At 30.4% G+C, this 20,667-nt stretch overlaps 1 long non-coding RNA gene across 1 annotated transcript; it reads right to left on the bottom strand.

Annotated features, from left to right (window-relative positions):
* Positions 1-6,796: 6,796 nt before the first annotated feature.
* LOC111707304 (uncharacterized) lies at positions 6,797-8,519 on the bottom strand. Its single transcript, XR_002766403.1, has 3 exons — positions 8,473-8,519; positions 7,433-7,571; positions 6,797-6,954 (listed from the first exon to the last, which is right to left on the bottom strand). It is a non-coding gene; the product is annotated as an uncharacterized LOC111707304 (long non-coding RNA).
* Positions 8,520-20,667: the final 12,148 nt, after the last annotated feature.

Raw genomic sequence — 20,667 nt, forward strand, 5'->3', positions numbered from 1 at the left:
ATAGTATGGCGGTAACATCTATCTTTCGTTCTTTCTCATTAATCAATCAGAGTTATGAATCCTTCAATCGGTGCTATCAGTAAATGGAAATATTTACTTCTACTGAAACTATAATGTGAATCAGACATGCCAATATACAACCGGAAGTTATGTCTACAGTTTCTTTAATCTGGGCCTAAAACAGGTTGGCTAATAAAACTATAGGTTGGGGAAAATGTTATTTTGAAAAATATAAAACTTCCCTTTAAAGTTTGTAGAAAACGTCATCATAGTATATGTAACACAGTTTGATCCAAAGGTTGAAAGTTATTCCGAAAAGTTTAATAAAAATGTTTCCAATTACTTCTTTAAAACTATCGTTTAAAAAATGTGTTGATACATTTTGCTTCTAGCTTTGTTTATAAGTTTTAAGTTGAGTGGGTTGGAGTTTAGTTTCCAGGTAAAGCTGAGTTCCTAAGCTAGTATAAAAAAGGAGAAAAGTATTTAACACAAAATTATTTTTATTGTATCAACGTTATGTCTCATGTTAGACAATCATGATAAATATTGAAATGTTTATTACTGGTAAATATATTAAGATTGTTTGAAAAGTTTTGTTTGCTCCGCAGATTGGATTACACATATCTCTCATCCCTAATATTTAAGCTGAACAACTTCTATAGTTTTCAATTTTGCAAATATTGCTACCTTGCAATATTCTATTATGGTTTTATCAAACTATAGAAAAACCTTTGAAAATTCTAGTCAACAATTATTGTACCCGAAAATCATTTATTTTGTTATCAAATCATACTTTTTGCTGAACTTTTGTAGCATCTCTAATGTAAAAATTTTAAACCAAAGGAATTATAAAAAATCTAAAAATGTGGGAAAACAGTATAAATAATAAAATTAAAAATGTAACCTGATATCGTATCTATAAATTCTAATTTCGCAAGCAATCAAAGTTTGAAATATTAGTGATTTACACAATCAGGTTCAAATAGTTGATGATAACATTTGTTATCAGTTCTTTGAAAGTTTTCCGATACATTCTAGTTTATTAATTTCTGTTTCTTCGAAATATCATATTTTTAAATATTTTTCCTTTTTTAAATATCTTATCGCCATATTAGTTGATGCAAGAATTGATTATATTATTTATTCCTCGGGTTCTTGGCATATTCTTGAATTATTAAATGCATTTATAGGATTAGTTCTGAGCCTGCCACCAGTACAAATATAGATAAATGGGTGTTAAGAAACTATTCTGGGACACCTTGCAATTAAAGTATTTGGGACTCATTGTTAATATAGGTTCTGCGACACACTGTAAATATAGATTCTGGGACACATTGTAAATATAGATTCTGGGACACATTGTAAATATAGATTCTAGCACACATTGTTAATATAGATTCTGGGACACATTGTAAATATAGATTCTAGCACACATTGTAAATATAGATTCTGGGACATATTGTAAATAAAGTTTCTGGGACACATTGTAAATATAGATTCTGGGACACAATGTTAATAAAGTTTCTGGGAGACTGGGACACATTGTAAATATAGATTCTGGGACAAATTGTGAATAAAGTTTCTGGGACACATTGTAAATATAGATTCTGGGACACATTGTAAATATTGATTCTAGGACACAATGTTAATAAAGTTTCTGGGACATATTGTAAATATAAGTTCTGCGACACATTGTAAATATAGATTCTAGGACACAATGTTAATAAAGATTCTGGGACACATTGTAAATATTGATTCTGGGACATATTGTAAATATAGATTCTAGGACACAATGTTAATAAAGTTTCTGGGACACATTGTAAATATAGATTCTGGGACACATTGTAAATATTGATTCTGTAAAACATTGTAAATATTGATTCTAGAACACATTGTAAATTAGGTTCTGTGAAACAGTGTAAATAAAGGTTCTTGGACACATTTTAAATATAGATTCTGTGATATATTGATATAGATTCTAGGACATATAGTAAATATAGATTCTGGGAAGGTTAATATAGATTCTGGGACATATTGATATAGATTCGGGGACATATAGTAAATATAGATTCTGGGAAGGTTAATATAGATTCTGGGACATATTGATATAGATTCGGGGACATATAGTAAATATAGATTCTGGGACATATAGCAAATATAGATTCTGGAATTGTAAATATAGATTCTGGGACACATTTTAAATATAGATTCTGTTACATATTGATATAGATTCAGGGACATATAATGAATATAGATTCTGGGAAGGTTAATATAGATTTTGGGACATATTGATATAGATTCGGGGACATATAGTAGATAAAAATTCTGGGACATATAGCAAATTTAGATTCTGGGATTGTAAATATAGATTCTGGGACATATTGATATAGATTCTGGGACATATAGTAAATATAGATTCTGGGATTGTAAATATAGATTCTGGAACATATTGATATAGATTCGGGAACACATAGTAAATATAGATTCTGGGACAAGTTTTTAGATTCTGTGATCCAATGTAAATATAGATTCTGCGACATCAAAATGAATTTTGGGACACTAACTTTTCGGGACATTTGTGAAATATAGATTTGAAGTTTGAATATTTATGTTGGATTCCTACCAGGTCTCAAGATAGGATAGGGATAGAATTGTATGAAAACAATCTTCACTTCACAACGGTTTGACAGACAAACATTGTTGGTAGACAGACAAAATGTTTAACATACATCAAGATAGACAGACAAAATGTTTAACAGACATTAAGGTAGACAGACAAAATGCTTAACAGACATTAAGATAGACAGACAAAATATTTAACAGACATTAAGATAGACAGACCAAATGTTTAACAGACATTAAGATAGACAGATATTCAAACAGTTGTGCAGTGAATACAGACCCATTTTATTTTATAAGTTGAAATTTAAGCTACCCTGCATGAACTATATGCTTTATTACATCACTAAAACAAGTCGTCTTTCTATACTACAATGTTATGCATATTTGATATGAAGAGAATATAGTATTGTAAGGATATGAAGAGAAATATGGTATTGTAAGGATATGAAGAGAAATATAGTATTGTAAGGATATGAAGAGAAATATAGTATTGTAAGGATATGAAGAGAAATATAGTATTGTAAGGATATAAAGAGAAATATAGTATTGTAAGGATATGAAGAGAAATATAGTATTGTAAGGATATGAAGAGAAATATAGTATTGTAAGGATATGAAGAGAAATATAGTATTGTAAGGATATGAAGAGAAATATAGTATTGTAAGGATATGAAGAGAAATGTAGTATTGTAAGGATATGTAAGTTTACTATATCAGAGGTCAGAACTTGTGTGTTATTAATTCCATTAATCAAGTTCTCATCCGTTTCTTTTGTCGTCATAAAGGTCTAAACAGAGTTTTTACAACAATCTCTAATTCTCTACGGTTTGGACTTCATCGTAACTTTTGATATTTCGAACAATGAAATATCAAAGGTATACACCTTCAAGTTGCAAAGATTAAGAGATTCGAAAATTTGAGATTGAGGCAAAAATTCAGTTCTTATTGAACCTTTAGATTTCCCTTTGTGTGATCCCTGATGGGAAACAAACACTTCCCTTGGAATTCAAAGTTGCCACAGTAGATATCAAGATCATGCGTTGTAGATTAGCGGTTTCGAACAAAAGTTTTGACTTCGTGTTAATTTAAGAATTAAGGAGTAAAGATAGGTCCAAGAGAAAGGCTGGCCTCCAAGGTAGGAGTCAGGAAAACTCATTACAGAGAAGATAAGGCCTGCAACATGCTACATCTCAGTGATAAAAAGAGGTTAGACATGGGGAAATCCTGCCTCAAGTACTTCATGTACATCTACAAGATCATCATCCGTAATGAATCCCGTACCTAAGTTAATTATAACATTCAAGAACTTAAACTTGCTAAATCCAAACTAGTCAAACCCTGTTGTTTTTGTTGAAAACTAAGAGATTAATACTCGATCCAGAGTTGTGCGATAAGCACTTATGCATTTTAACTCTAGGCATTTATGCATTTATGGCCTTATCAATAATTCTTGCTGATTTTTTAAGTTTTTTTCTCTCGTTTTTCTTTTATTGAATATATTATCTTTGCTAAAATAAAAGGGCGACCAAGCCACTTTATAAATTCATAAATCCATAATTTTTTGCAGATGTATTAAAAGTTTATCTCTATTTCTTCTTTCATTGAACATTTGAAATCACGTTTGTTATTTTATCTGAAACTATAGAGGGTGAACAAGCCACTTTATAATTATATTTTAAGTGAATAAGTTTTCTTTTGTTTTTAATAAAGTATTTGAGAAGAAGAAGAAATTTAAGAATTAGTGTTTCTTTCATATGCTGTTTTTGCACTGTATGTACGTACAGTGCAAACCCATTTACACTATTTTGAAATAAAAAAATAAAATTCTTGAAATTTTAAAATACTAAACTAAATAGTGCAGAAGATTACTATTAAACTCTGAAGTAAGGAAAAAATGTTTCAATTTCGAAAGAATGTTGCTTTCATTCCTTAAAACTGTAATTTTGCAAAATAATCAAAATAGTTTGTAAAATATTAAAACCATCATAAAAACTAACGATGTTTATAGAAAAACATAGCATAATGATTATTATTATATTTTACTTGTCTTTAAACAATATTTTTAATCAGATCTGCAAATCCATGTTCAGTCTAATCTAAATATAAATTTGGCTTGTCTGTCTGTCTGTCTCTTTGTTTGTTTGTATCCAATAAATGTCAAAACGGCTGAACCGATCGGGCCCAATTTTTTGTGGGACATCACGTGACCACATGGAAGGTTTATGAACGATAAAAATTTTAAAAAATTGTGTTTTAAAGGTTTTTAATTTTGTAAAAAAATTTAAATTCTTGAAAATCCGCAAACATTTTTTCTTCTTTGTTTTAAAATGTAAACAAAGAGAACATGTTCACAATTTAAATAGAAGTTGGGCGCGAAGCGCCCTAAAAGCCTAGTATCTTATACTTCACTAGGCAGACAGCCTACAGGCACTGTGAACCCAAAAAGTAAAATAAAAGCTTCAAACCAGTTCTTTCAAGCTTAGAAGATTTTAACGAATTGAAGAGGTCGCTGACTACCTACCATACCGATTCAAATCCTCATGACGGTTCATCCTGAATAGGGGATTCAAGATTTGAACCGGCAGTAAGTAGTTAAGCGTCCTATCACTTATCACCTGAGTGTCCACAAAAAAAATCAGCCCAATCGGTTTAGCCGTTTGGCCGGCTATACCCAACATATATATATAATGCAAAATTAAAATTAAAAACTTATAACAGGAGCAAACATGAGATTCTCAGGCTCCTGTGGGATATCGTCGTTTTCAGATGGTTGCGTATTTGTTGAATATGATCTGTTTAATACTACAACTTTTATACAAAATTGCATATATATGAATTTCCGTATAAATTTGACACAGTTTTATATCAATTTCTCGAGACAGGAACATCAGATAGATGTTTTATATGTATCGTTTAACGCCTGAGATTCTCAGGTTTCGGTTTAAACCCCCTTTCATTTTTCATTTACAGCCCCTGTAAGAACATTTTTAAGAAAGGGGTAAGCTGGATCAAGGTGAATTCCTAATTAAAAAATCTAGTTTTCTGAGTATCTTGAAATAGATGAACAATCCCTTTATGACGAAAATAGAGACCCCAGGGAACTAAGTAGAGAGTCGGCATTTAATATAGAAATGTAAGAAGTTTCTCGACTTTACCCCACACCAATAAACAAAATAACACAAATCTACAGTTCTAGACATTTTACAAACCATTTTACAATATTTGGAATTTTTGGATCCCGTTTTTTTTAATACCCGAACATATTAATAGAAACAAATGACAAAAAACCATTTATTGGGAGCAAAAAGTTACGACAGATAAGACAAACGTTTTATTGATAAATGTCAAAGCTTTTCTGTAAGTTAAAGGGAGTGTAAACGTTATTTCAAGTGACCCTCCATGCACAGGTGGCAATGCCCTTAATTTCAAGGGTACCATTTTAACCTTTATCTTATCTATATATGTAGAAGATATTGTAGTTTTCTAGGTTTAAAAGTGTTAAGAATTCCTTGCTGCTTTTCTGCATTAAAAATGCGGGAGTCAATTCTGTAGAGAACTCATGAATTGAAAAAATCAGTTTTTAAGTTTATACTTGATCAGACAAACCTTTTAAGGATAAGGTCGTAAATTGGACATTGCCATCTTTGCATGGAGGGTCGCATGAAATTAAACCTTCAGCCGCTTTATGTGTAGAGACATTTTACTATTAAACCCCTCTACCTAAACTTTCACAGATTTAGAGAAAATAATCGGTGTTTGCGTAAAACTCTTACTCCTTAACTTTATCAGCATTGTCGAAATCTTTTCTTACGCTTTTCGTATAGTTTTCGTATAGTTTTTGAATTTTTCGGAAAATAATTTAATTAAAAAGTCATGAAACTTGAATCACTATCTAATTCTGTTTGACTTTTCATAATATCTAGGTTTGAAAACATATCAAACAACTTTTTAACTTGAAGGGATCGATCGCCATTTTAGTACTAGGGGTATATACTTAAAATTATAAATTATATCTTTGTATCTTGGAAATGTCAAAGATGTCCACCATGAGGAGATTTAGGGGTTTGACAATCAGGGTTTTCTGTATATGACAAGTGTATTTGATGGTGATTAACTCATGCATGTTGTCTCACTCCCAGTAAAAACTATAAATTATAAATAGCTAAATAACTAACTTTTGTTGTTCAATAATTTATCTTGGTTTTAATCTATGTTAGCAATTTAGAATGTTTTTACAATCACAGAAGAATAAATCTTGCAAATTAAAAAAGTCAGCTGAGCATCACAACTCATTTGTCTTTGCTATGCGTTTTTCTTCGAGAGAGGGATGACCCTATAAGAAGGGTGAAACTATTCAATCATTTTATTTATTAAAATGCTCAAATTTACCTTACACCAGTTCTAAAGTATTCTTTGATACAATTTAAAGAAACATTTGAGAATATTTATTTTATTTTTAAACTCATTCAGATTTTTGCTTTTTTGAGTAAATAAATCGAATCACTAATGTAAACCAGAAACAAAGTTTCATCAAAAGATGGGTATCAAAATATCCATCTGGGTTGAGAAACGTTGAACGCGTAAAAATTCCTTGAAAATTTAATAGTTAATAAATATATTTTTCAAAGTATAAAAACTAGTTTTTTTAGCTTTAAATAATTCTTGATAAAATTGAAAAACCACCTTTTCTTGTGTTTTTTTAAATCGTTAATTAATGAATGAGTTTTGAATATTTTTTAAAAATGTTGCTTCTAATTTGCTAATGGTGCAAAAAAAAATTGGCATATTCGGATAAATAGTTTCACCCTCACCTATAGCTCCAAAAACTTGTACTGCTGCTCCCCTTCTAGTCCAGAAGGACTGTTGATCATATTGAACCTCCCTCCAACGGTTTCCTTTCTTTGAATCTGCTTCAGAGTAGCACCATACAAGCAAGAGACCAAATATCAACTGAAAAGAATGATTTTTTTAAAAGGGTTAAAAATTAAACCCCTGAAGGGTACTGTAAAGGAAAAATGAAAGGGGGTATATACTGAAAGCAAATCACTTTAGCTCTTGATCGCGACCCATCAAAGTTATATCTGATGTTCCTGTGCAGAATACTGGTCACGGGATACAGACAGAGACACGTGACCACTTTTCTGATTTCTCATTGGTTGGAGTTCTGTTGTCGTAATACGGACTTGTAAATAATATTATTAATTATTTCTATTAAAAATAAAATAAAACTAATAAAATTATAATTGGAGCAAACCAAAATGAGAATTAGCTTCCTTTGGGATATCTTAGTTTTAAGATTCGTTGTGTATTTGCTAAATAATGATCTGTTTAAACCTACTATTTCTATATATAAATGAGTTTTCGTAAAAATCTGTCACATAGTTTTACATTAATTTCTCGAGACAGGAACATCACATATAGCTTTCATGGGTCGCGATGAAGAGCTAAAGCCATTAGCTTTCAGCATTAAAGTGATTTTTTTATACGAGCAATGTAAAAATGTAGTATTACGTTAAAATTATTTAATGAAAAAAATCTATTTTTTTTTTTGAATATTTGGTAAAAACATTAAACTTTCATTATTAAAGGTTCTGTACAAAACCTCAAGAAGGAATGAGATATCCAAGTTAATAATATTCAATTGTGGTTTCAGTGGAGACCTGCGGATTATGTTATAAAAACAATGAAGACAATTATCCGAATTGGACAATTTTCAAGCTAGTAAAACGACATGTCAGATCAATCATCAGAAAAAGGTTTAAAGGGTAGAGTTGTGAATTTCATACTATAAATAAATAAAAACTATACAATGTAATAGCTAATATAATGTTTTTTAATTTAATTATTTTACTTTAATAAAATTCATATCGGCTGTCTCTTTGTTGGATGAAGGTTAAATAAAAACTGTGTTACTTTGATCCTGATCTAGGCTTTATAAATTCCCAGCTGAAATTTTTAAATTCTTGTTATAAGAATGCTCTTATAAAGCAGCATTCCATTATTTACAACTTAAAGGGACAGTAAGTGTACTTTCAAGTGACCCGCAATGCAAGTACAAAGATGTTAACGATATCCTTAAAAGCTTTGTCAAAACAAGAAAGAATTAGATATCAATGTTTATTATTTTGAAAACAGAGTATTTTCAATTATGGTTGATCTACAAATTTGAATTGTGCATTCTACTGTAGGAAAAAATATAGTAGTTATTATAATTAGAAACTTTTGAACCTAGAAAACAATAATATCTTCTATAGTATTGATCAGAAACAGGTTTCAAGGGTAACGTTATGAATCCGGTATTGCCATCTTTGCATTAAAAGTCACTTCCAATTAACTCTTTAGCTATAGAACTGTAAAAGCTTTGAATTAAAATTCTTGATATAAAAACGAATCTTGTTTTAGGGTAGTGCATTTTGCTTAGCACAAGTTCGCCGTAGATGTTTTCCTAATAACTTAATGCTTAGATAACATTTAGCTTAGATAACATTTCACCTAGATAACATTTCGCCTAGATAACATTTCGTTTAGATAACATTGGAGGACAATTTTGCTTAAATTAAAGGGAGTGTTCGCGAAAAATGAAAGGGGGTATAGGCTTAACCCGATAAAAAAGCGCTTTTGATCGCCACTAATCTTACTTCTATCTGTTGCGTCTATAAGGAGGAAATTGTTAAAGACGTCTCATACCGAATAACATGGCGTCCATGCAAATTGAGAAAATTGCAACATACGACTTAGACCGTAAAAAAATCAATTCAATTTCAAACAAATCATTCAGATATTACAACCTATAGTCATCGATTTTCTTTCGCCACATTTATATATAGTTGATTTTTCATAATATGTTTTCATTGTTATGATCTGAGAGTTACTTATAAAAACGTTTATTCCTGTTTCGAGGATTTTTGGTAATGAAGACGACATTTTCATATTTTCCAGGAATGTTCGAAAACAAGTTGTAAGCTAAATATTATTTTAAAAAAAAAACAAAATCAAAACTAGTATGAAATATTAAATATATACAAATGTGGAGAAAGATAATCGATGACTATAGGTTGTAATATCTGAATGATTTGTTTGATATTAATTTGATTTTGTTACGGTCCAAGTCGTATGTTCCAACTTCCTCAATTTGTATGGGCGCTACGCTCTTCGGTATGAGACGTCTTTATAAATTTTCTCCTTATAGACGCAACAGATAGAAGTAAGATTAGTGGCGATCAAAAGTGCTTTTTTATCGCATTAAGCCTATACCCCCTTTTCATTTTTCGCGAACACTCCCTTTAAATATAAATTTTCTCTTTTTTCTCAAAATATTCAATTAAAAATGAAAAACTATGATAATTTTCACAACTTTATTCTTAAAGGTAACGTACTAAAGGTCAGTATTTGTAGATAATCAACTTTAGGCATTCTATTAAAAGCTTCAACCAAAAGTTTAACTCTCTATTTATATCTCTCCCTTCTATCAACATCAATGTCAGAAAATAAGTTGCAAAAAGTTGTGAAATTTTCTAAGTAAAGTTTGCATATTTTTTGTTTCAAGAGCTGTTAAAGGGAGTGACCGTCAATGTATGGTAGTTTAACTAAGAATGTAGAATATGTAAAGAAATATTTTAGGATTCTTTTGAGGCATATAAAACGTTTTGATGATGTATAATTACTGAGTTTGAGCGCAAAGTCGACGTTCAAAATAATCCTTTAGGATAGTTATGTTTTGAGTAACGAATTTTTCAAAATTATTAAATAACGACGACAAAAAATGTAAACAAAATTATACAGTAAACTAATTAGATGTTTAGGAACATATTTCTCAGTAGAAGTTTGTCAATAAATTAATGCTAGAATGAACTATTTGTTTTTAAGCATTATAATTCATTTCTTTTCTTTGCGAATTTGTTTGTAGAGTTCTTCAAATTATTAAAATGTCGCCTTTTTAGTAAAAATTTTGGCAAATTTACAAAAAACTGTCTTATGAATAAAAGAAACAAATAACTGAATAAGATTACTTATTTTCGATAATAAGAGTCAATTTTTATTTTTTCAACCTTCTAATTGGTTTACTTTTGAATTTTTGTTACATATTTTGTCATCGATAATTAATAATTTAAAAAAAATCTATTTTCAAGAAGTGACCACCCAAATAGATGATTTTTGAACATCAACTTTGCACTCTGCGCAAATCTTTTAAGGATGTACATCAACTGACTGTATTTAGATATCAATGTTACAGGTTAAGTTAATTTACATTTACAAGATTTGTGCGGATATATATAAGCGTAGTTAAGCTAATCGCAATACAGACGTAGCTAGGCTAGGTTAATCGCATTACAAGTTGTGCGTGGTTTATTATAAGCGCATTTAGATTTATAGACAATGTACAACGTAATTTATCTATGTATGTTCAAATGTACAACTATGGGATTCGGAAGAGTATTTATTACAGTTAGATTGTACTGGAACGGTAAACCAATGTACTGGTTCGGATATTGCAACAATTGGATTCATATTATACCTTTAATATCTACGTTGTAAATGTACATTTCTAAGATATAAATTGTTAATAAAGTTTTCTAACCAATATCTCTTGTCTACAGCTTATTTCCTATTATATGATTAGGTAAGAATAAAAAACCAGATGGGATGGGAGGAATGGGAGGAATAATTAAATAAAGGGATAGAGAGGATACAAAATAATAGAGTTCGCAACATTTTTCATAAATTTATAATTTACATTTTTCCGAATGCAATCTTTGCAGATAAAGCCAGAAAGGAACTGAACAATCGCCACAAACTCTAATTTATTAAAGGAGAGCTGTCACAAACTCTAATTTATTAAAACCTATATCTTTGCAACTTGATACTTCAAACATGGTTTTTTAAATATAGCTGAACTTATATTTGACACCCGGATTTTCATTGAAGACCCCAGCTTTTGGCTGGAGACCCCCAGATTTTCATTGGAGACCCACAGGTTTTCATTGGAGACCCCAAGATTTTCGTTGGAGACCCCCAGATTTTCATTGGAGACCCCCAAGATTTTCATAAAATCTCCCATTAAATTCTGGGGTTATCCAATGAAAATCTGTGGGGCCTTCAATGCATTTCTTGGGGTCTCCAATTAAAATATGGGGGTCTCCTACGGAAATCTGTGGTCTCCAATGAAAATATGAGGGGAGGTATCCAACATAAATCTGGGGTTTTAACGAAAATATGTGGTCTCCAATAAAAAGCTTGGGGTTATCAAAAGAAATCTGGGGGTCTCCAATAAAAATCTGGTGTCTCAAATGATAATTTGGGTGTCTCCAATGAAAAGATTGGGATCGATCTCCAATAAAAATCTGGGGTTTTAACGAAAATATGGGGTCTCCAATGAAAAGCTTGAGGTTATCAAAAGAAATCTGGGGGTCTCCAATAAAAATCTGGTGTCTCCAATGATAATTTGGGTGTCTCCAATAAAAAGATTGGGGTCGATCTCCAATAAAAATCTGGGGGTCTCCAACGAGACATCAATAAGGGGTCTCCAAAGAAAGTGGATCTCCAATAGTAGTTAATGATGATTTTTTCCCAGACCCCNTGAATGAGGGGTTTGGGAGAGACAGGGGAAAGGGGCGAGAGAGAAAGATAAGTAAAGGAGGGTGAATATTTATCAACCTGTAAAGGAGGGTGAATATTTATCAACCTGTAAAAAAGGGTAGGGATAAAAAGGAGAAAAAATCCACAGTATTTGGGAGGAAAGGGGTAGGGGTTTTAATAAATGGCAATGAAAGGCAAAAGAATTATCTAAAAATATGATTACGAAATATCTCTAATTTATAATGGAATGGTATTGAAAGGACCGGGGTGGGGCTCCGAGGGGATAAAGGATGAGAAGGGATTGGAGGTGGGTTGAAAGATATCGGGATGGGAGGACTCATGATTGATAGTGGAATATATATAATGGATATATATAAATATATATATATATATATAACATATTGACAATTGGGGGACCCGGATCATTCATGGGATATAGCTGGCTGTGTAGCGGGGGGGGGGGCACGTGGATTTAACGGTTCTGTCAATATTCCAGAAAGCTGTGACTTTCGATCACAATTTGACCCCTTAAACATAATTTGTTAGCCTTTTTTCTTAAATACTTTTTTGTCGGCCTATGCATTTTGAATGAAAATGTATAAAGTAAACAAATCCTTAAAGTAAATGATTATTGACTTACCAAAACACGTTTGATTTCAAATAGAAGAAACCGAATGCTGCTCACTCTGGTTGTCCGGTGTGGGGGGCAGGGTCGTTATTTAGTTGAGTATAGGGGAAAAATATTCAAATATTATTGTGTCAAAAATACTTAAATAATCCTTAATCTGAAAAAGTATAATTTAAAATAGAAATTAGTTTTTGTGTTGATTTTGATAACTTTTGTGGACAACTCCTTCACTGATTATAATTTTGTTTATTTGACTTTGTGTTTCATTCGCAAAAATCTGAATTTGATTTTCTTGATTATTTATTTGGTCAAGCGTATATTATTCTGGCTGCTGTTTAGTTGGACTTTTAGGTATATCCGGAAAGAATTATCTTAATCAATTGAATTACAAGATACGGATTAAGGATTACAGATTAGGGATTAACAATGCAAAAGTTTCTAGCTCTGGTGACATAAATTGGTTTATAGACCAGAGAGAAAGGAGTAACATCGAATTATTTTCTTCTATAGCATCATATTCTTTAATATTTTGTTAATATATAGTTAATGCGATTTGTTTAAATATGTTGAAACAAATTTAAATATGTTGAAATAAGTTTAAATATGTCGAAACTGGCTAGATATGTTGAAACAAGTATAAATATGTTGAAACAAATATAAATATGTTGAAAGAAGTTTGAATATGTTGAAACAAGTTTAAATGTGTTGAAAGAAGTTTGAATATATTAAAACAAGTCTAAATATGTTGAAACAAGTTTAAATATGTTGAAACGAGTTTAAATATGTTAAAACAAGTTTAAATATGTTGAAACACGTATAAATATGTTGAAACAAGTTTAAATATGTTGGATCAAGTTTAAATATGTTAAAACAAGTTTAAGTATGTTGGAACAAGTTTAAATATGTTGAAACAAGTTAAAATATGCTGAAACAAGTTTAAATATGCTAAAACAAGTTTAAATATGTTGAAACAAGTATAAATATGTTGAAACAAGTTTAAATATGTTGAACCAAGTTTGAATATGTTAAAATAAGTCTCAATATGTTGAAACAAGTTTAAATATGTTGAAACAAGTTTAAATACATTGAAACAATAAAAATATGTTGGAACAAGTTTGAATATGTTAAAACAAGTTTAAATATGTTGAAACAAGTTTAAATATATTGAAACAATATAAATATGTTGAAACAAGTTTAAATATGTTAGAAGAAGTTAAAAATGTTGAAACAAGAAAAAAATATGTTGAAACAAGCTAAATATGTAGAAACAAGTTTACAAATGTTAAAACAAGTCTAAACATGTTGAAACAAGTTTAAATATGTTGAAACAAGTTAAAATATGCTGAAACAAGTTTAAATATATTGAAACAATATAAATATGTTGAAACAAGTTTGAATATGTTAGAACAAGTTAAAAATTTTGAAACAAGTAAAAAGTATGTTGAAACAAGCTAAATATGTTGAAACAAGTTTGAAAATGTTAAAACAAGTCTAAACATGTTGAAACAAGTTTAAATATGTTGAAACAAGTTAAAATATGCTGAAACAAGTTTAAATATGTTAAAACAAGTTTAAATATTTTAAAAAAAGCTTAAATATGTTGAAACAAGTTAAAATATGCTGAAACAAGTTTAAATATGTTAAAACAAGTTTAAATATTTTAAAAAAAGCTTAAATATGTTGAAACAAGTTAAAATATACTGAAACAAGTTTAAATATGTTAAAACAAGTTTAAATATTTTAAAAAAAGCTTAAATATGTTAAAACAAGTTAAAATATGCTGAAACAAGTTTAAATATGTTAAAACAAGCTTAAATATTTTGAAACAAGTTAAAATATGCTGAAACAAGTTTAGATATATTGAAACAAGTTTAAATATGTTGAAACATGTTAAAATATGCTGAAACAAGTTTAAATATGTTAAAACAAGTTTAAATATGTTGAAACAAGTATAAATATGTTGAAACAAGTTTAAATATGTTGCAACAACTTTGTCTTTAACAATGACACTTATTAATGTTCATTGCTTCTTCATATATACTTTTACCCTTTTTTTCTAAATCACTAAACCCCTTCCCCCTTTTAAGCTTCGTTCATTTTTAGCCTCCCCCCCCCCTTGCCGCATTGCGCATTAGGTGACTAGGTCATTAAGTATATTTTCCTTTTCATAACTTTCATTCTCAAAACTAATTTCAGACTTTTTTAGGTCTTTACACATCTGACTTAAAAACACCAATTAATGTTTAACTTTACTAAATTATGTCGAAGTTAACACTAGGTATACAGAATTATGCACGAACATTGAGACTGCAAAGACGACCTGAAACTCCACCATAAACTAACCAGCATTTGGTTTCTTCTATTTAAAATCAAACATGTTTTGGTCTATAATTCAACAATATCTTTCACCTTACGGATTTGTTTATTCCATACTTGTTCAATGTTCATTCAAATTCACGCAAATCTGCTCTTTAGTAAAAGTAAATTCAGCCTATATGAAGCATAAAGTCTGACCGCGTCAACCTTGTTGTAGCGACTATTCCTGTCCATAGAGCTAGGTACAGTACAAACTGGGACCGGAAAGGTTGACCAGGCTCGGAAATTCAAACTTACTACGGCTGCCCGTGAATTACATATGTCGGCAAAAAAGTATTTGAGAAAGAATGCTAAAAATCATGTTTAATGGGTGGAATTGTGATCGAAAATCACAGCTTTCTGTAATATTGACAGAACCGTTAAATTCACGTGACTCTTAAAATATGAGAACAAGGAGGTTAAATTATAACTTCAGCTTGTAACATAGTATTTTTTATTGCTTATTCAATGATTTGCCATTGAAAGACTTTACATTTGCAGGATCAAAATTATCGTGAATACAAGGAAAAAGACAGTCTGTTTGGTCGTCTTTGAAGTCTCATCATTTGCGGGTAACCCTGCATTAGAATTAGAGAGTAGGTCGCGGAGCTCCCTGAATTTCTAATATATCTATAAATCCTCTTATGGTTGAACTAATTGAGTAGTAAACAATATATTTGTTGGTTCAGAATAAACCTGTTTTTATCCTAAAAGCCAGATATATCAGGAATGACACAAAAGAGGCTGCGCAGGCAGTCCAGAAAAAAAATTGAGTTGAGAAAGTCATGAAAAAAATGGAAATAATTTATCTGATTTTATTTTTAATCCATTTGATTTGGTGTTGAAAATATTTGTTTGAAAAATTTTAAAATATTACTTTTGATATATATACTTTGCATGTCGGATTGTTTGTATCCAATAAACGTCAAAACGGCTGAACCGATCGGACCCGAATATTTTCGGGCACCTCGCAATCGCGTCACCCCAGAGGAGGTTTATGGATGATCAAAATTTCAAAAATTTGCATCCATCAAAATTCGATTTTCATTAAATTTATGAACATTTTGAAAATCCATAACATTTTTATATGAAATCCGCAAACTTTTTTTTGATTTTGTTTTTCAATGTATACAAATGGATTACAAAGAGAAAATGCTCACAATTGAAATAGAAGATGGGTGCGAAGCGAAGTGGCAACTTTGTTGGTAAAAATTGTAAGGTTAGTTTAATCAAAATTATTTATTTTGCTACAATGAGAACCAGAAAACTATGGTACAGAAAGTGTATTTTATGTCGTTACAAGCAGCAAATTTTAATTAGTAACTTATTAAATCACTTATTCAGTTAAATGAGTCTGTTTTAGTCTAAAATGTCGTCTTCCTATGGCATAGTTTTCTAGTTATCATGCTGAATATGCATATTATGAAATAAAAGATTAAGTGTAAATGTGCAAAAAAAATTTGTATAAGGTTTGAATTGAATATTGTCAAAAAATTGAAACTTCAAAGAAATTGTGTCTTCCAACACAAGTTAATTTTACTTGCGCGCAATTACGAGCCCTTGCACGCAAGTGAATTTAATTGCGCGCAATTCCATAATAATTGCGGACAAAAAACACAACGAAGTTGTGCGCTATGGCGCGCAACGAAGTTGTGTTTTTTGTCCGCAATTATTATGGAATTGCGCGCAATTAAATTCACTTGCGTGCAAGGGCTCGTAATTGCGCGCAAGTAAAATTAACTTGTGTTGGAAGACACAATTTCTTTGAACCGCAATTAAAAATTTTAAAAAATCTTTTCTTTTCTTAAGTTTATTTGGATTGACTGCATTTATAAGAATAACATATTAAACCCCTCGAGATAAGGGAGGAGGATTACGGTGGTTGACTATTTGTTATTTTATAGTCTAGATTCTATAAAGAGGTGGGGGGGGGGGAGGAAGAGTATTTAATAATCCTAAAATATAACAAGGAAAATATGTTTTTATATGATATTTAGTTATATAAATTTTATAGTCTAGATTCTAAAAAGAGGTGGTGGGGGGGAGTATTTAAAACTCCTGAAATATAACAAGGAAAATATGTTATTATATGATATTTAGATATATAAATTTGCCTTACATGACCCCGGCGATCTGAATAAAAAATATCAATGGACAACTTTGATTTTGTATCTTCCAATAAAACCAGAATAAATATGTGTAATTTTTTATTCTTATTTTTATTGTGTACGAAGAAAAAAATTTGCTTGTAAAGCATGAAGCAACCTCTAAAAAGCTATTTTTATCTTAAGAAAAATTGACTTCAGGCGCCTTGAAATCCGTATTCTATGCAATTTCAATATGCATCTGAAATTGCAGACATTTGAATAGTGTGTTATACACATTGCATGTTTGTTACATTACACGACCTCAGGGTCTAGTCTTGAGGGAGAAACAAGGCTTTTTTACATATTATTTAAGGTAGAATTGTTCTGGAAACTAGTGTTTATGTCGCCATTTATTTTATTTTATTTGTTTTTTTCTTTATATAGTTGATACGTTTAGTGTATATGAGAACTATGTGGTGTTTATAGATTGCTCACATAAATATCTTCCTTATTCTTTCTTATTATTCTTATTCTTTTCTTCTGACCTTATTACATTGAGAATATCTATATGGGATGGTTCGGAGACATTTATCATGATCTAGGCACGGTTTCTATTTATATACTTTCCTTGTCTGTCTGTTTGTTTGTTTGTAACCGATAAACATCAAAACGGCTGAACCGATCCACCCCAGTTTAAAAGTTGCATGATCTGTGCCGTTACAACTCTTACTATACATGCATTCAGTCGCACAGTCCAGTCAGGTTACCCAGTATAGAGTCGGTCCAGCTAGTTTTTTAAATTTTATTCAAAAAGAGCAATCGCAAAAGTTAAAATTATTTACCTGAGAGTGTTCGTGAAGCGCCCTAAAAGCCCATGGCCCAGTGATCATATAAACAACTATAGCGAACATACTCTTGTAAAAATGCTTCTATTGAAAGGTGTCTTTGCCACAATATCTAATTTTCTTATTCCTGTATCTTTGCAAACTAATGTCAAAGACCAAACATTTCAAATTGTGAATTTTGTTAAATCAAATAATCTAAGTTTAAATTATAAACAATTACAACCATCCGGTTGCAAAGATAGAAGGATTAGTTTGTGACAAAAACTAAATATCTAAAACTAGCACTCTCGAGTTTACTTACTTTTAAATTGTCTAAATTTCAGTGCATTATTGCAATTAATTATTACTTTTCTAAAATTTAACGTAAATGACATTCGATTCTTAATAAATCTTAAAAAATAACGAAACTATAAAAATTAAAAAAAATATATCCTTAAAGAAAATGTCTTTTGATGATCTACCAAATGTTTAAATGAGCATGAATTTAATAATTTAATAACTAGGAATGTTTTCCATCTTTTGCTTCTTAAACATCATACACTATAGTTTCAGTAGAAGCAAATATTTGCATTTAGTGTATAGAGCCGATTTAAGGATTTATCTCTAATTGGATAATGAGCTAGATAGAAAGATAGATGTTACCGCCATACTACTTCTATTGGTTCAGAATAGACAACAAATAAATGACTGAACCCTGATCAGGAGCTAATGGACTCGGCATACAATAGTTCATAAACTTGTATAATGCATAATGTCTGAAGATAACTTCTTTCTCTTTACATGGACAGTTTTTGAGGTCTTTCGTTTTTTCAGCTTTTTAGAGATTTTGATATTCCCAACATGGTTCTTAGAAAAGCTGCAAACACCTTCATCTAATTATCCACCCTCACATAAGCTTTCGGTAGTTCTGCAATACTCTGACCTAAGAAATAGTGTGGGGTTTAGTAGAGAGTATCTCATCAACAAAATAAGGAACTCATCATCTTTGTGGTTTGATTATAAACTGTAATAAATAATAATATATTTTGAATTACCCCTTTACCTTAAAATGGCCTCCATCTTTTTAAAATGTATTTTATCCTCTAAGTTTCTCTACACAACAAAACGACATCTGTGAAATGTTGGCTTTATTCAGTTTAATTAATGACACAATAAATTTCTTGATTATTCCCTTTTAATACCCCCCCCCCCCCCACAAAGGGAATCCCATTTCCTTCCTGTTCTCTTCTGTATCCCTGATTTATATTTTCCTGTTAAACTATGTAAATTCAACCTTATGATTCAAACCGGATTTAGACATGAGTTAATTTTCTTATTTAATTTTCAATCGGTCCTTTTTCTTTGTCCCAAAGGAACTAATCACTCTTTACATCTAATTATATTTTTCAAACCTGAGCTGGGAACTTTTGAATCAATGTCTGATCTTCTCTTTTTTTTAATCTTTAGATAATTTTGATCATTAGATTGTATCCAGGAAAATGTATAAAATTCAACCAATTAGAGAGGCGTATGCAGAATCCCGTAAATCAGAGAAGTCTCAATGGTCGGGATCCGATAGTGATATTAAAATAGAGGAAGAAAGAGCAGATTAAGCAGAAATCAGAAGTGTCAACAGTGGATATTTGGCTATTAAGCGATCGGTATTAAGGTTATCCAATTCTAAAGTTTTCAGCTCAGGTTTTGTTTACTAACTTTAACATTTTAAACTGCAATTTTAATTTAAAACAATAGTCTCTATATTCTCTATATAGATATTCTCGATAATTATAAATTCGATAAACTCATAGCTTTATTTCTGTAAAATTATAATTTGATACGTAAATTGCATCCTTTCTCAATTTAATCCTTTCCAAATTTAAATATTTTTAATTTTACCCTTTCAAAATTTAAATATTTCGCAAAGTTGAATGCACATTTTTCATAAATGATGACTGATTAATAGAAAATTGAAAAAATGAAAAAATAAAAAAAAATATAAGAAAAGATGTGAAATCAAAGATGGGAACTTTTAAATTGACAGAACTAGTTCATCCCGTTCCTTTACCCCCTCTGAAAATTAAAAGCTCTCGTTAAGGTTATCGCATTATGACTTTGTGGCGCTCCATATCAACCAAAAGTTATCACTTCAGAAAAAAATCAGCTCGATCTCCCCTGTAGGAAATTCTGCTGCGTCTATATATTGTATAAAAATTTTGAAAATCCGCGAAATTTTTTGTAAAAATCCGCGAATTATTTTTGTTTTGTTTTACGATGTACACGAAGAGAACATGTTCACAACTAATTTAGAAGATGGGCGCGAAGCGCCCTCTAAGGCTAGAAAGAAGGGCACAAAGCGCCTTGAATTTCTAGTATTTTTATAGTTATCATATTTTTAAAGTTATTAATTAAATTTTTATAAAAGAATCTTTTAAATTTAAACTTTTTTTCATCGGAAATTATTGTGTAAATGCATATTTCGCAGTTCTCTAGAACTGTAGAACTGTAGAACTGTAGAACTGTAGAATTGTAGAACTGTAGAACTGTAGAACTGTAGAACTGTAGAACTGTAAAACTGT

This window comes from Eurytemora carolleeae, unplaced genomic scaffold, assembly GCF_000591075.1.
Source record: "Eurytemora carolleeae unplaced genomic scaffold, Eaff_2.0 scaffold517, whole genome shotgun sequence".
Classification (NCBI taxonomy): Eukaryota; Metazoa; Arthropoda; class Copepoda; order Calanoida; family Temoridae; genus Eurytemora; species Eurytemora carolleeae.